Here is a 13,583-nt window from a genome sequence, read left to right as displayed (position 1 = left end):
CAAAACTACTTAAAAAAAAACCTTTTTGTTTTGTTTTTACGTGGCTGGACTTCTTGGTAAATTATTTTATGAAACATTAACCTTCCATTATTCTTTAACATTCAGATAATATAAACACAATAAAATGGGATAGTATTGGATTGACCCTGAATTAATGCTATTTTTCAATCAAAAGGTATCTAGGAAAAAATATTTCTCTGAAAATCAGGAAATATGATTTTAAGAGTCCTTTTACTATTATCAACTACTTACTTACATATTTTTTGTATGCCTTTTTGTACATTATGGTGGAGTGAAAAATCCTTTTTTTCGATTTTTGCGTGTCCTGTATTATCAATCGTTCATGATCTAAAATGTACACAACCAAAAGTTTAGTCAGTTATGTCAACATCTTGAGGTGACGCACTAGACTAGAATTTTTTTAAACCGAATCTGAATATTTTGGTCAAAAAGAGTACCCAACGACTGCTAATAGATACATTTATAATTTAAGCTAATTAGATTTATTACTTCTTAGTTTTATGTAACCATCTTTTGCCTTAGGCCTACAAATAGAAATTGCAGCTTCATTAACAAGTTTAAGGCTGAGTGGACCACGTAAAAATCGGGTTATCGCTTACAAATCGGTGCATAACTTTCACATTTTTAAAGATAATTGAATGAAATAAATTTTATTATTTAGATAATAAACAAGGCTAAATATCTTTATCCCCACAATTTAAAAATTTGTGCACTTGTAATTAAGAGAGCACAAAACATGATAAAATTTTCGTTGTTTTAGAACGACCTGAAAGACATTGGTTTGTTTCTTAGTCAGACTAAAATTTTTATTTTTTTTATTTCTATTTTGGATTGAGGTTGAATCAAACTACGGAGTTAAACTATTTTGAAAAACTAAAAATGTTTTTTCATAGAAAAAAATTTATCGAAACTGAAGCTATTTTTCCTTATGTAACAATGTTTTAACATGTATAACTTCTGCAATTATTAATAAAATGCATCGAAATAAAAAGAAATAAGTACCTCAACTCAAATACTAACACATTTATTAGTTTAACAAATTTATATTAAGTTTTAAGGTCTTAAACAACAAAAAAATGTTAAAAAGTCATTTTTTCTTAACTTTTTTTAAAAAAAGGTGGTTTAATTTCTTTGTTTTTCAAAGTATGATTTTGATTTTTAGTTTATTTAAAAGCTTAGTTTATTGACTATGGAGTAAAGCTATATTTTGTTGGAAAATATTATTTTGAAACCCTCCCATCGCTTTTTAAGTAGTCCCAAAAACAATAAACTGTACTAAGAAACCAGAAATTTTAGATTTTTTATTATATTTTTTTTATTTTTTTCATTATTTTTTCTATCAATATCAAGTTAGAAAACAAGAATTGCTATCATAGTTTTCTTACAATTAATTTGAAAAAGAGTCTACTTTCCATTTTTTTCTCAGAAATTCATGGAATGCGTATGTATTGTAATTTGTAGTTCAAACAAATTCCGCTGGCGCTAGTTGTCTCTCTCTCTCTTTATTATCTTTTATTTTGTTTCTACATGATCTCTCGCACTCGCTCTGTCGAGTGGTTGTTTGGTGGTATAAAGAATAAGATGAACTTAGGTATCTACATTCTACATATTGTTTGTACATAGGTTTTTCCATAAAAAAGGATTGGCGCTAGGCAAGCTCATCGCACATGCAAAGTGTTGTTGTTTTTTTTCGCGAAAATGAGAGGATACAGGAAATGGATCTCTCGCACGTTCGCAATGTATGGTATCTGGTGTTGCGTGGTAGGTATATGGAATAGGATAAACGAGTTTTTTTTGTATTCTTGTTTTTTTTTCAAACTGGTTTATTTATCTCTTTCATAAATTTATGATGTTGCATGTTAGGTATTCTCCTGAGCAACTGTAGGGATATATTTTTTTCTATAAAAAAAAATTTGATCTGTAATGTTATTTTCGAATTTGATTTTATAGATGAAATTGTCTTTTTCTGTGAAATCGGGCACAACTATTCTGCTTCTCAATTACTTCATTTGTATAATTTTTCAAAACAAATTTATGAGAAATATGACCAGTCAAAAACTTTAAAATTCTTTTCTTTTTTTTTTAATAGGCAATAGGAGGTATATACTATCACCTTTCTAAATAAACTATTGAGTATTTTGTACCTACTTATAATAATGAAATAAAATGTATTGTTTTTTTTACCAAAACTAATTAAAATCCAAACAAAACAAAAAAAATGTTAAAAAAATTTGTTTTTTAAACTACTAAAATAAATATCATCACTGAATAGAAAAGATTCCTGCGCCTACGAACACTATTATTAGAATACCAAGTGATGTAGGTACATAGATGCGCAGAATGATAGAAAAATTTAACACTGAATATCATACCATTTTTTTCTTCATAAATATACCATCCACGACTCTTGCACATAGAGTAAAACCAATGGAAAACGAAAACACAAGTGAATTCGGTTGCGCAAAGCAAAACCGCAAAACGATTCTATAATCTATATACACTTGCAAGGCTTGCAACCCTTTTTTTTTGCTATTTCCTTGATGCTGATTTGTTTTTTCTACCTAAATAGACTTTAATTTTATGACTTTGGTTCTCTAGAAAGGGAAAGAGAATGCAAATAAAGACGGCGAGAGAGAACTGAGTTGAGATGACGTTGAACGTGAGAGATGTATGGCGAAGAAAGGTCACTAAAAGCTGAAACACAATCACGCTTCAGGGCGTCGCTTCGTTGCGTTACGTTGAGAAATCCTCAAAGCGCGCTTCTGTCACTTTGACTTTGAACAGCTGATTGCAACATAAAATCTGCTGTCAAATAAAAAAAAAACACAGTCACTCACAAAATTATTGGGCCAAGTCTTTATCTTGATTTAATTGTGGAAAAATGAAAAAGGATATTAATGTGTTTAAAAAATGCATAGAAATTTGTTTATTCTTTAATCCTATAGTTATAAAAACAAAAACAATCAAAATATATTGTTTTTAACAATAAAACTCAGTCTAAAACATCATTAAATTTTTTTTGTTTTTAATACGTAAATTGTTTCGATTTAAAATATCTCGATGTCGTTTTTTTGTGCAAAATCTATATAGAGAAAATAAAAACACACATAGTTTTGCAATAATTTATTTTTTTTATTCACATTTGGCGCAATAATAATGTGGGTGACTGTTATTATGTCTGTTAAATGTCAGAAAGCGAGCAAAAGTTCAGTCTGGTTGAACTTTTGCTCGCTTTCTTACGTTTCCTTACGTTTGTCAAAAAAAGCGTACGTAAGAAAAGCGTCATTGTGTGAGGATACACAGATTTCCTATAGTTGAACTTTTCGCATTTGTCAAATTCGACGGCAAAGCGTGATTGTGTTTCAGCTTTTATAAACACAAACTCATTTACATGAAGTCTGAGTTCGTCATTCGGGAACACCCACTCTTAACATAGTCTTTCTACATACTGGGTTTGGCAAAAAAAACCTTCTTAAAGTACAATATATTGCTTTCTGAAGATTTATATTTTTTTTTTCATTCAAGTCTATACTCTGTCCGATAAAAATTGGCAGTACAGGCCTTATGGGAGAGCTTTTTTAAAATCAGTGGGACCTTACAGTTGCCAAACGAAAAATATGCCCCTGAAACACACAAGAAAACCACAGGCGTGCCATGGCATTGTTGTTGTAATTTCTTTACCAAGCGACGTACATCCCCCTATGGCCGATCTGCCACACGATCTGTGGCAGAATGAAACTCAATCATCAAAGTTGTTTTTTTAAAGTATTCACAATACATAAGAGTTACCATAGGTAAACTTCCTTCATAAACTACTCCCTTTTCTATTATTTTTTTGAAACAGCTTTCAGGATTAATGCTTTTTTCAAGCTTTTAAAACGAAAAAAAGCATATGTGTTGACGTGGTGCTGGGGCTGTTTTTTTTTATTTTGTGTATGTAGGAAAACAGTTAATGTCAATATTTTAACACGCATTTCAACATTTTAACAGGAAAAATTTGTTACGCATGCGTGGGGTTGGGCATAAACAAAAAATACCAAGACTGGAAACTTTCGTACGTCTTTCCCCCCCAAAACCCTTTTGTGTACAGTGTTGTCTGTCAATATATATGTGAAAGCTACCACGTTGGTAAATGACGTTAACACGCAAGCAAGAAAACGGAGTCCAGAAAAGACAGTCCGACCTCCGACCGAGAAAAGCGGGGTTGCACTCACACACTTGCAACTTTTTGTGTATGAACACAAAGTCTAAGAGAATCGTGGTGAAAACTGAGAAAAGGAAAAAAAAGTAGACAGACATAGCCAACAAGAGCAAAAGCGTCATTTTGTTATTTTTTGTTGAAGTGTTTAGTCGCGTCGTGTCTCGTGTCGTTGTTAATAAAATATAAGTGTAATTATAAACAATTATATCAAACTATTAACAATATGGAAACAAAAAAAGGTATGTTGTATAATATACAATGTATATATCGCTCAAAGTGTTTGGATTAAAATGATGTGTTTCTGTTTGTGTTGTAGATGTAATCTCTAATGATGAAGAAAAAGGCAGAAGGTGAAACATGCGATTGGGCATCTAAAGAAACACCAACCACAGCAGCAACAACAAATAAAATAAAATGAAAAAAATGTATTCTATTTTATATTGTATATATTGTGAAAATTTCGTTTGCCAAAATTAAATAAAAAAAAAAACAGTTTCAGTGAAAAAAAAAAAATCTAGTTCTTTTTTTGGTCGCAAATGCGAAACGTCATCCCTTTTTTACTCCTCTTTCTGGTAGGTTTTCGCTGCTCCGACTCAGGTCCGCCTTCGGCTCCGTTTTCTCGGAATGGAGATTTTCACCACACCAATACATATGCAATCGACTTCGCGGTGATTATAATTTCCATACTAATTTGAGCCGCCTTCGGACCAGTTTCTGATCCGAAGTCGGACTCAGCTCCGCCTCAGGCGGAGTGGATTCGGACCGAGGTCGGACCTGTTTGCTTGAAGGGCATTTATAGATTCACGACATTCACCACACATCGGACACGAACACAACGATAGGTTCACGATATTCACCACACCTCGCAGCTTGTAGGCAAACGTCAGTTGACTGCGGAGTTTCCAGTCTTGGTATTTTTTGTTTATGGGGTTGGGCTGTGTCTCATATGAGTGAATTTTTGTTTGTTATTGTGGTGTAAAAAGAAAAATTAATTTTTTTATTCGTTTTTGTGAAATTTTACCGCCAGGATGGTAACGCTGGTACCTTTTCAAAACATTTTTTCTGGATAGTATGGCATCGCTGTGTGAGCTTTTTGATGTGATAGACATATCCAGAAGGCGTGAAGCAGAGTGAGATGCAAATGTCCTATCTTCCCTGTACTGCCAATTTTTATCGGACAGAGTATAGTGGGCCACCTCAAGATGTTAACATAACTGACTAATATTTTGATTGTGTACATTTTAGATCATGGACTAGCGATTGATTATACAGGACACGCAAAAATCGAAAAAAAGGTTTTTTCACTCCACCCTAATGTACAAAAAGGCATACAAAAAATATGTAAGTAAGTAGTTGATAATAGTAAAAGGACTCTTAAAATCATATTTCCTGATTTTCAGAGAAATATTTTTTCCTAGATACCTTTTGATTGAAAAATAGCATTAATTCAGGGTCAATCCAATACTATCCCATTTTATTGTGTTTATATTATCTGAATGTTAAAGAATAATGGAAGGTTAATGTTTCATAAAATAATTTACCAAGAAGTCCAGCCACGTAAAAACAAAACAAAGCAATAAGGGTTTTTTAAAAGTAGTTTTGGTTTTTTTTTTTTTTAATTTCTCGAAAACGGTGTTACATTTTTACTTCCCGTTTTCTGTTTTTGTTTAAAAACAATAAGACCATTACATTTTTTAAAGCTAATTTAGTTCTTATTTACATAAAATTAAAAAAAAAATTAGTTCAATATTTTTTTTTCAAAATTTTTACTTTGAAAATTATTTTATCAAAAATTATTTCATAAAACACCTTTATTTAAAACACCTTTATATAAAAAACAATGTTTTCGGCTTAAAAAAAGGTACAACACTTTATTTTAGGTAAACCCGTTGATTTTATTTTATTTTGTTTCCCAAATAAAGTAAATTTTTTTTTTAAATTGCCGCTCCTGGCTAAAGGGGGGAAATAGACCCTCCCCTCCCATACGATTTTTTTCTTGTCTCAACGTAAGCTACACACTCTAGCTTTTTGACACATTTCTCATAAATCGCACTGTATAATAAATACAAATATTTTTTCTCGTATTTTTGGCACACATTCAGACCGTAAAAAACCAATGTTGGTCATACCAAAATGCTGCCAGACCAATTTATTCTTGTCTAACTCCTCAAGACAAGAAACAGAAAGAGGATTTTTTTTCGAAAATTTCGAAATTTCGACTTTTAAGTTGTCTACCGTGGTGTTTGTCAAAGAAATTTGGCCTGACTTTTTGCGCTGACACTTTTGGGAATATTATGTTACAAATTTCATAAAAAAAAATATTATGCAAATTACTTTCGGTTAGGAATTAAATTCACAAAGTTACCCAACCATGTTGACTTTTTTCATTTTTTTACACTTTGGGTCGAATTTAACCCATGTTGGTCGTACCAAAATGCTGCCAGACTTCACGATTCGTGCTTTACTCCCCAAGACCTTTCTAATGATATGCCTCACAAGTCACAACATTCTTTAGATGACTTGATTCATTATGTCGTTGGCTCTTAGACTATATGTATCGGCTGCAAGTTTCTTGATACTTCATAGAGGACATTAAATGCAAAATGTATGTAATATTCTTATTAAGTTTCAAGGACACACACAATGTAGATTTTTGTTATTATTTAAGAATGATTCGTTCTTGTATCGATTTTTATTAATATCAGCAATTAAATTAGATGTACCATTTTATCTGTACAATACTGTACATAAATCCCTGACGGACTTTGCATTTAAATTTTGTAAGTTTTGGATATAGCTGGCTAGTATATACCTAGTATAAACTAAAATTAGCTCTTATTATTTAACTAAGACTGTACAAAACGCGATTTTTGTTGTACAAAACTGTACAAAACTCGTAGATAATTTTAGAATTTTTGTTTTATTTTGATACAATTTTAAAAAATGTCCGGTACTTTCAATTGGCTATGATTTTTGTTGTAAGCTTGTACAAAACTTGGTTGTCTTTGGTTGCACAAAACTGTACAAAACTTGTACAAAACTTTTGCATACTTTTTTTTTAAATGTTGCGATAGGTCTGGGCTTAGGCACGTAAACAACCAGCTACAGCAAATACAACTGCCGCCCAGCCAACGCCATCAATCTCCACCACCAAGACAACAGGAATGCCACCAATCTTCTGTTTTTCCGCTAACATCGCGGAAATCAGCAGATTCTGCAAAAATAAAATCCTCAAGGTGACATTTAACCCATTTATTCCCAAAGTCCTTTAAAACTAAAAATTCAAATTTTTGGTAACAAAACTTTATTAAATACGGTCATAGGAACACAAAAAAATTTTTTAATTTTTTTAAAATAGTAACTAATATGTTTATTAAGCTGTACCCAAGCAGGTACATTGGGAGGATACGGGTTCTAATTTTTCATATGAAATTTTTTTAGAGCAAACTTTTTGAATGTTTGAAGCTTAGAATCTTAGTAGATTTTAAGAAAAAAACACATTCTGAAATGTAATGAACCACGTTTGAACAACATTTCACTAAAATGTAGGCAAATCTTCTTGGAAACTGGCTGCGGTTTTGTAATAATTCCAACAGTTTACCAGTGTACAAGTTAGCACTGACGTAAAACGAATTGATGAACTGGTGGTGTAGTTCGGCAGTCCATACCCTTATTACCCGCTATTGCCTATAATTCTATGTTTCCGTTGAAAATGTCCCCCTTACTCTTTTTGAAATATTTCTTCTTATTCGAGGTTTTTATTTTATTTTAGTAGTAATAAACATTCAGCCCTAGAATCAGGTTTATAAGGTTTTCCTCTTTTGGACTGTTTTGAACATTGATGACCAAAATATTTGTAAGTTTTTGTCTGCAAACCTATAACGTTTTTTGGAATGATATGGTCATAAAAGGTCTAATTTAAGCCATTTATTTTTCGAACGTGAAGTGAATGTTTTCCAATCTGGTTCTCCATATTTATATTGCCTACTTCAAACTTATTGCGAGTAATTATTGTAAAATCACCCACATTTACACAACAGCGTGGTTGAGATTATTTGAAGATTGAGGTTGTTATCACTCACAAATCAACATCAGTCTCCCAAGCAACATCTCTAATAACTAGTCCAGTGCTACCTGAGAAGTCACTGGCGAATGGATCATTGTTCAAATTTTCAAACTACATATAAATTGTCCTGGGGGGTCATTCCGTAATTTTGAAAACGATAATCGAATCGATGATAATCGTTTTACAGTTTGAGAATCTTTATAGCTATTTTAAGTCAATTCTGATTCAATATTTCCTAAATAGTTTATATAAATAAAAGTTTTCGTATCCTTAGAAGTCGTATTAGTCTAGGTGATTTAGTAGTTGCCTCTTACTCGGGTGTCCCAGGTTCGATTCCGCAAATTGAAATTGTTTTTTTTTTTTATTTTCTCAATAACCGTCAATAATCGTCAATAAATAAACGATAGCTAAATAGGTCTCGTTTTTGGAGAATTTATTCGTTTTTGGATGCAATATTTGATTTTTTAAAAGTGTTTATTAATTTATTCCAATCACCGATTAATTTGCAAACTCCACAAACAAAAAAAATATTAATGAATCGAATAAAACCAATAACAATATGCCTGGACCGTCATGTAAAAAGTTATTGCACTCTTTATAAATAGTCAATTACTTGAAGGAGTGAGGTGCAAAAGTAAAAGAATGAAAAATAATTGTGCAGTTTGTGATAAAAGGATCAAATTAATAGGATTGTTAGTAAAATATATAACCCTCATTTTAAGATATTGGACCACTTAATATTTTACCTTTAAGGATGTTTATAACGATGCACAGAAAGCAACTTAAATGAAATTTTGTGAAATTTGTGATTATTAGTTGGCTCATAGACATCCTTCTAGTTAAAATATTAAGTGGCCCAATATCTTAAAATGAGGGTTATATATTTTACTAACAATCCTATTAATTTGATCCTTTTATCACAAACTGCACAATTATTTTTCATTCTTTTACTTTTGCACCTCACTCCTTCAAGTAATTGACTATTTATAAAGAGTGCAATAACTTTTTACATGACGGTCCAGGCATATTGTTATTGGTTTTATTCGATTCATTAATATTTTTTTTGTTTGTGGAGTTTGCAAATTAATCGGTGATTGGAATAAATTAATAAACACTTTTAAAAAATCAAATATTGCATCCAAAAACGAATAAATTCTCCAAAAACGAGACCTATTTAGCTATCGTTTATTTATTGACGATTATTGACGATTATTGAGAAAATAAAAAAAAAAAAACAATTTCAATTTCCGGAATCGAACCTGGGACACCCGAGTAAGAGGCAACTACTAAATTACCTAGACTAATACGACTTCTAAGGATACGAAAACTTTTATTTATATAAACTATTTAGGAAATATTGAATCAGAATTGACTTAAAATAGCTATAAAGATTCTCAAACTGTAAAACGATTATCATCGATTCGATTATCGTTTTCAAAATTACGGAATGACCCCCCTGGTGTTTACTCTACTTAAGTATACTTCAAGGTCAAACACGTCATTGTGGATACTTTATTCGCTCATATTTAGAAGAAACAGGCATAAAATGTGGCATTCTACATTGATTTGAAATTTATTCTAAAATAAAAAATATCTACAGATTTTTCCATTGTACCCAAGCGGGTACAACATACCCGCTACTAAAATCGGGCAGTAATAATTTTTTTTTTAATTTTTCTCTTTTTCCTGTTTATAAAAACTATTTTTAAAGTTTTAAGCAAAAAACAAAAAAATAATATATAAACAAAATATTTGATTTGTTACCAAATATAAAATAACCTCAAAAAAACGACGAAAACGCAAATCGTACCTCACTCCGAGTAATAAAAAAAATTACATTTTACATTTTTTTTTGTCATAAACTGAACTGTAATATGTTGTCAATATGTCCAGAGACTAACAAAAATAATATTTGATCAAAACAAATGAGAGATAAGTCAACGGTAAGGCGAAATATTCCATGAATTTTTTGTACCCAAGCGGGTACAGTGGTAGTAAATGGGTTAAAAACCGGAGCACAAAGACGATCATCATTTCAACTGGCAACCGCCAATCTTTTGAGGACATTAAAAACTTCCTGAAGGCGAGGAAAATCCAATTCAACACTTTTACACCCCGAGAAGTTAGGAAGAACCTGCTGCTGCTGAAAGGGCTTCACTTCACACTCGCAGCCATTGAAATAGAAGATGAACTGAGGATCTCCCAGTCATCAAAGTCACTGAATGCAAGTCCAAAAAGGCACAGGGCAAAGAATTCAAAAACTTTGTGGTAGAACTAAGCAAGAACTGTGACATCGCCAAATTCTACTCAAAGACCTTGATAATGAACCATAGGGTTCATCGGAAGTGTCTTAGGACCAACGACATCGTTCAATGCCGAAACTGCAAACGTTTCGGTCACGTTGCTACTAACTCCGGCTGCCAATATGTATACGTTAAGTGCAAAGAGGACCATGAACCAGGGCTATGTACGAGGAAGGAAAACACCGGATCAGATGTATGGTGCGCCAACTTTAAGAAGGAAGGACATCCAGCTAACTTTAAAGGATGTCCGACATTGAAAGCCAAGCTTACCGAAAGGAATAAGGTGCTAGCGGAGAAAAAGTCTCACCAAGAGTTTGCTGCTTAGTCAGCATGTAACATAACCCGGCCAGCAGTAAGCTATGCAGCAATGGCCCTAAAAGCACAACCACTAAAGGCAGCAACACCCAAGCCAATAGCATCAGTGAAGAACCAAACACAACAACAGCAAACCAGGACTCCAGCAAAGACAGGGCCAACTAAGCCGAGCAGACCAGCATCTACATCAGCAACATCACCGATGAATCTTAACAACGAGGTTGAGCGACTGTCAGTGATGCAGAGAGCCCGCAGTGCAGTTCCATCTAACTATTGTCACCGATTTCTAAATTAATTAAAACTATATTTATCATTAATAAATATAGAACTCACGAGTTGAGCATAACATGGACCGACTCCTTTGACAGAATAAATTAAATGTATTCGAATAAAAAGGGGAAGTGATAATGATAGTATGAAATGGAACAAGGAATGAAAAGAAATTTGGTATGTTCCGAGAATGAGATTTGGGATGTAGAGGGAATGGAATAAAGTATGTTTAGGTAGTATAAGATGTTGCAGATTTTAAACCAAGATTCTTGTTGCTAACTATTGCTAGCAACTTTTGTTGAATCTTACTGTGGGAGGGATATGCAACTTGGGAATGATGATACCTTATAAGGTATTTTAGCTACATAAATACCGATAGTAAAGTTGAACAAAAGAAATGTTCAACAAAGAAAGTAGATCTTAAGTTATGTATTTACATAACGAACAAAGAAGGTTTTATGCATTACAGGAAATTTAGGATGGACAAAGATTTACTTGATATACTAAGTTCAAAGTGTCGAGACGACTAATCTCCACCCGAAAATAACGATCGTTATACAATTTTTTATAAGTGTTAACTTTTATAAACCTTTATTTTAAACTTTTATAAGTGCTTACAAAAGCTAAGAAAAGTTAGATAAAAAAAGCAATAGATAATAATTGATATAAGCTGAATATCAATTTATTTGAGGTAAGCTCTAATATAGTGCAGTGAAAATACTAGAAAAATTATTAACAAGGTTATTTTTTTCTAGGCGGTTTTGTTTAATTATACAGACCGCCTCAATTTCATATCTAGAAAAATTGTCTTGGCAAAAGAATCATATTAGAAGAAAACCATACGGAGTTAAAAGGAAAACTTTAAACTTTTTTATTTAAAGTAATTTCTTTTAATCAAAATAATTAAGCTATTGTTGTTACTATAAAATTCAAAGTTTAAATAGTTAAAGTACTATATTCGAATCAGCTATACGCAAAAGTGACGGTAGCAAAAGAATTGGTTTTAAAAAGTTATAACACGAACCGGGTATAAAGATACATATATATTTAGAATAGTGTTTTAAAAGAACCATTTAAGTATATATTAATATATAGTGAAATAATAACTTTGGTACAAAAAAGTCCTCACGATAACTTCTGCTGCAGTGATCACTTCATCAGGATATAAAAGGGTGAGTTTGATTAAAAATACATATATTAAAAACTTATATTAAATTATATAAGCCGTATTTTTTCTACTACTCAGTAGCTACTCATTTTTTGATTTTATTCGAAAAACAATAAAAACAAATACTTACTTGTGTAATTGTTTTTATTGTTTTGCGAATAAAATGAAAAGTGAGTAGCTACTGAGTAATAGAAAAAACACGCCTATACTTATATCTTAAAATCATAACGCTATTCTAAAGGGTTTCTGTGGGTAGGGGATTAATGATTAATTAATTAAAATATTATAAAACTAAAATAAGAATAAGAATCTAAAATTAAGAATAAATTCGAAGACGTTATGACCGTTAATAACGATTTCTTTGAACCCAATACTAATAAAATATAATAAAGATTATTGAAATTTTGCATTAATATAGAATAATTTTAATAATAGGCGTGTTTTTTCTATTACTCAGTAGCTACTCATTTTTTGATTTTATTCGAAAAGCAATAAAAACAAAAACTTTTTTGTGTAATTTTTATTATTGTTTTCGAATAAAATAAAAAATGAGTAGCAACTGAGTAATAGAAAAAACACGACAAATGATAAACTAAGAATAAAATGTTGATCATAATGAAATACAATACTATAGCTGCGTTCCTTTGGAAATATTTATCTACTTTTTAGTACTTAAAACTACTTTGATCTACTTTGCTATACTGAAAAAGTAGTTCAAAGCAGCTTTAAGTACTAAAAAGTAGATAAATATTTTCAAAGGAACGCAGCTTATATATGTATGTTTTTTAAATGAAGAAAAGTTAAAAGAATGAAAATGGAGTAAGTTTTAATATAAAGAGATGGGGGGGACAACATAAGTAAGAGGAAGTACTTAAGATAAGAAGATGCCAATCTTAGGGGTCGTCTAGCCGAGTACGGCGACTATGGGGAGGGTGAGAAAATCTCTCGCGTATCTCGAACAACTAAAGATACATTAGACTGGTATCACAAATAATTATATACAGATATCTCATCTTCATAAAAAAAAGTGACATATGAAACTGAAAATCACCACTTTGAAGAGCTTTTAAAAAAGCTCTTTTCGATGAAAAATTTGAGAAATTTTAAAATGCTTTTTTTTCTCTTTGGAATTTTGATTATTTATTCTGTGATTCTCTTTTACGTGGTCTTTGAGAGTGAGTATCATGTGTTTTCACGGCTCTGCCTCAGACAGAGCGAGAAGATCTTTTTGTATGGATA

General features: G+C 31.5%; 2 long non-coding RNA genes across 3 annotated transcripts in view; both read left to right on the top strand.

Moving 5' to 3' along the window:
- LOC129921215 (uncharacterized) overlaps nt 1-13,583 on the top strand; it is a 64,452-nt gene that overhangs the window by 16,271 nt on the left and 34,598 nt on the right. The gene's annotated exons all lie outside the window — the stretch shown is intronic.
- LOC129921214 (uncharacterized) lies at nt 1,427-5,845 on the top strand. The gene is made up of 3 exons (XR_008773477.1): nt 1,427-4,461; nt 4,539-5,404; nt 5,468-5,845. It is a non-coding gene; the product is annotated as an uncharacterized LOC129921214 (long non-coding RNA).

This window comes from Episyrphus balteatus, chromosome 1, assembly GCF_945859705.1.
Source record: "Episyrphus balteatus chromosome 1, idEpiBalt1.1, whole genome shotgun sequence".
NCBI lineage: Eukaryota > Metazoa > Arthropoda > Insecta > Diptera > Syrphidae > Episyrphus > Episyrphus balteatus.
This window is presented reverse-complemented; position numbering and strand designations above follow the sequence as displayed.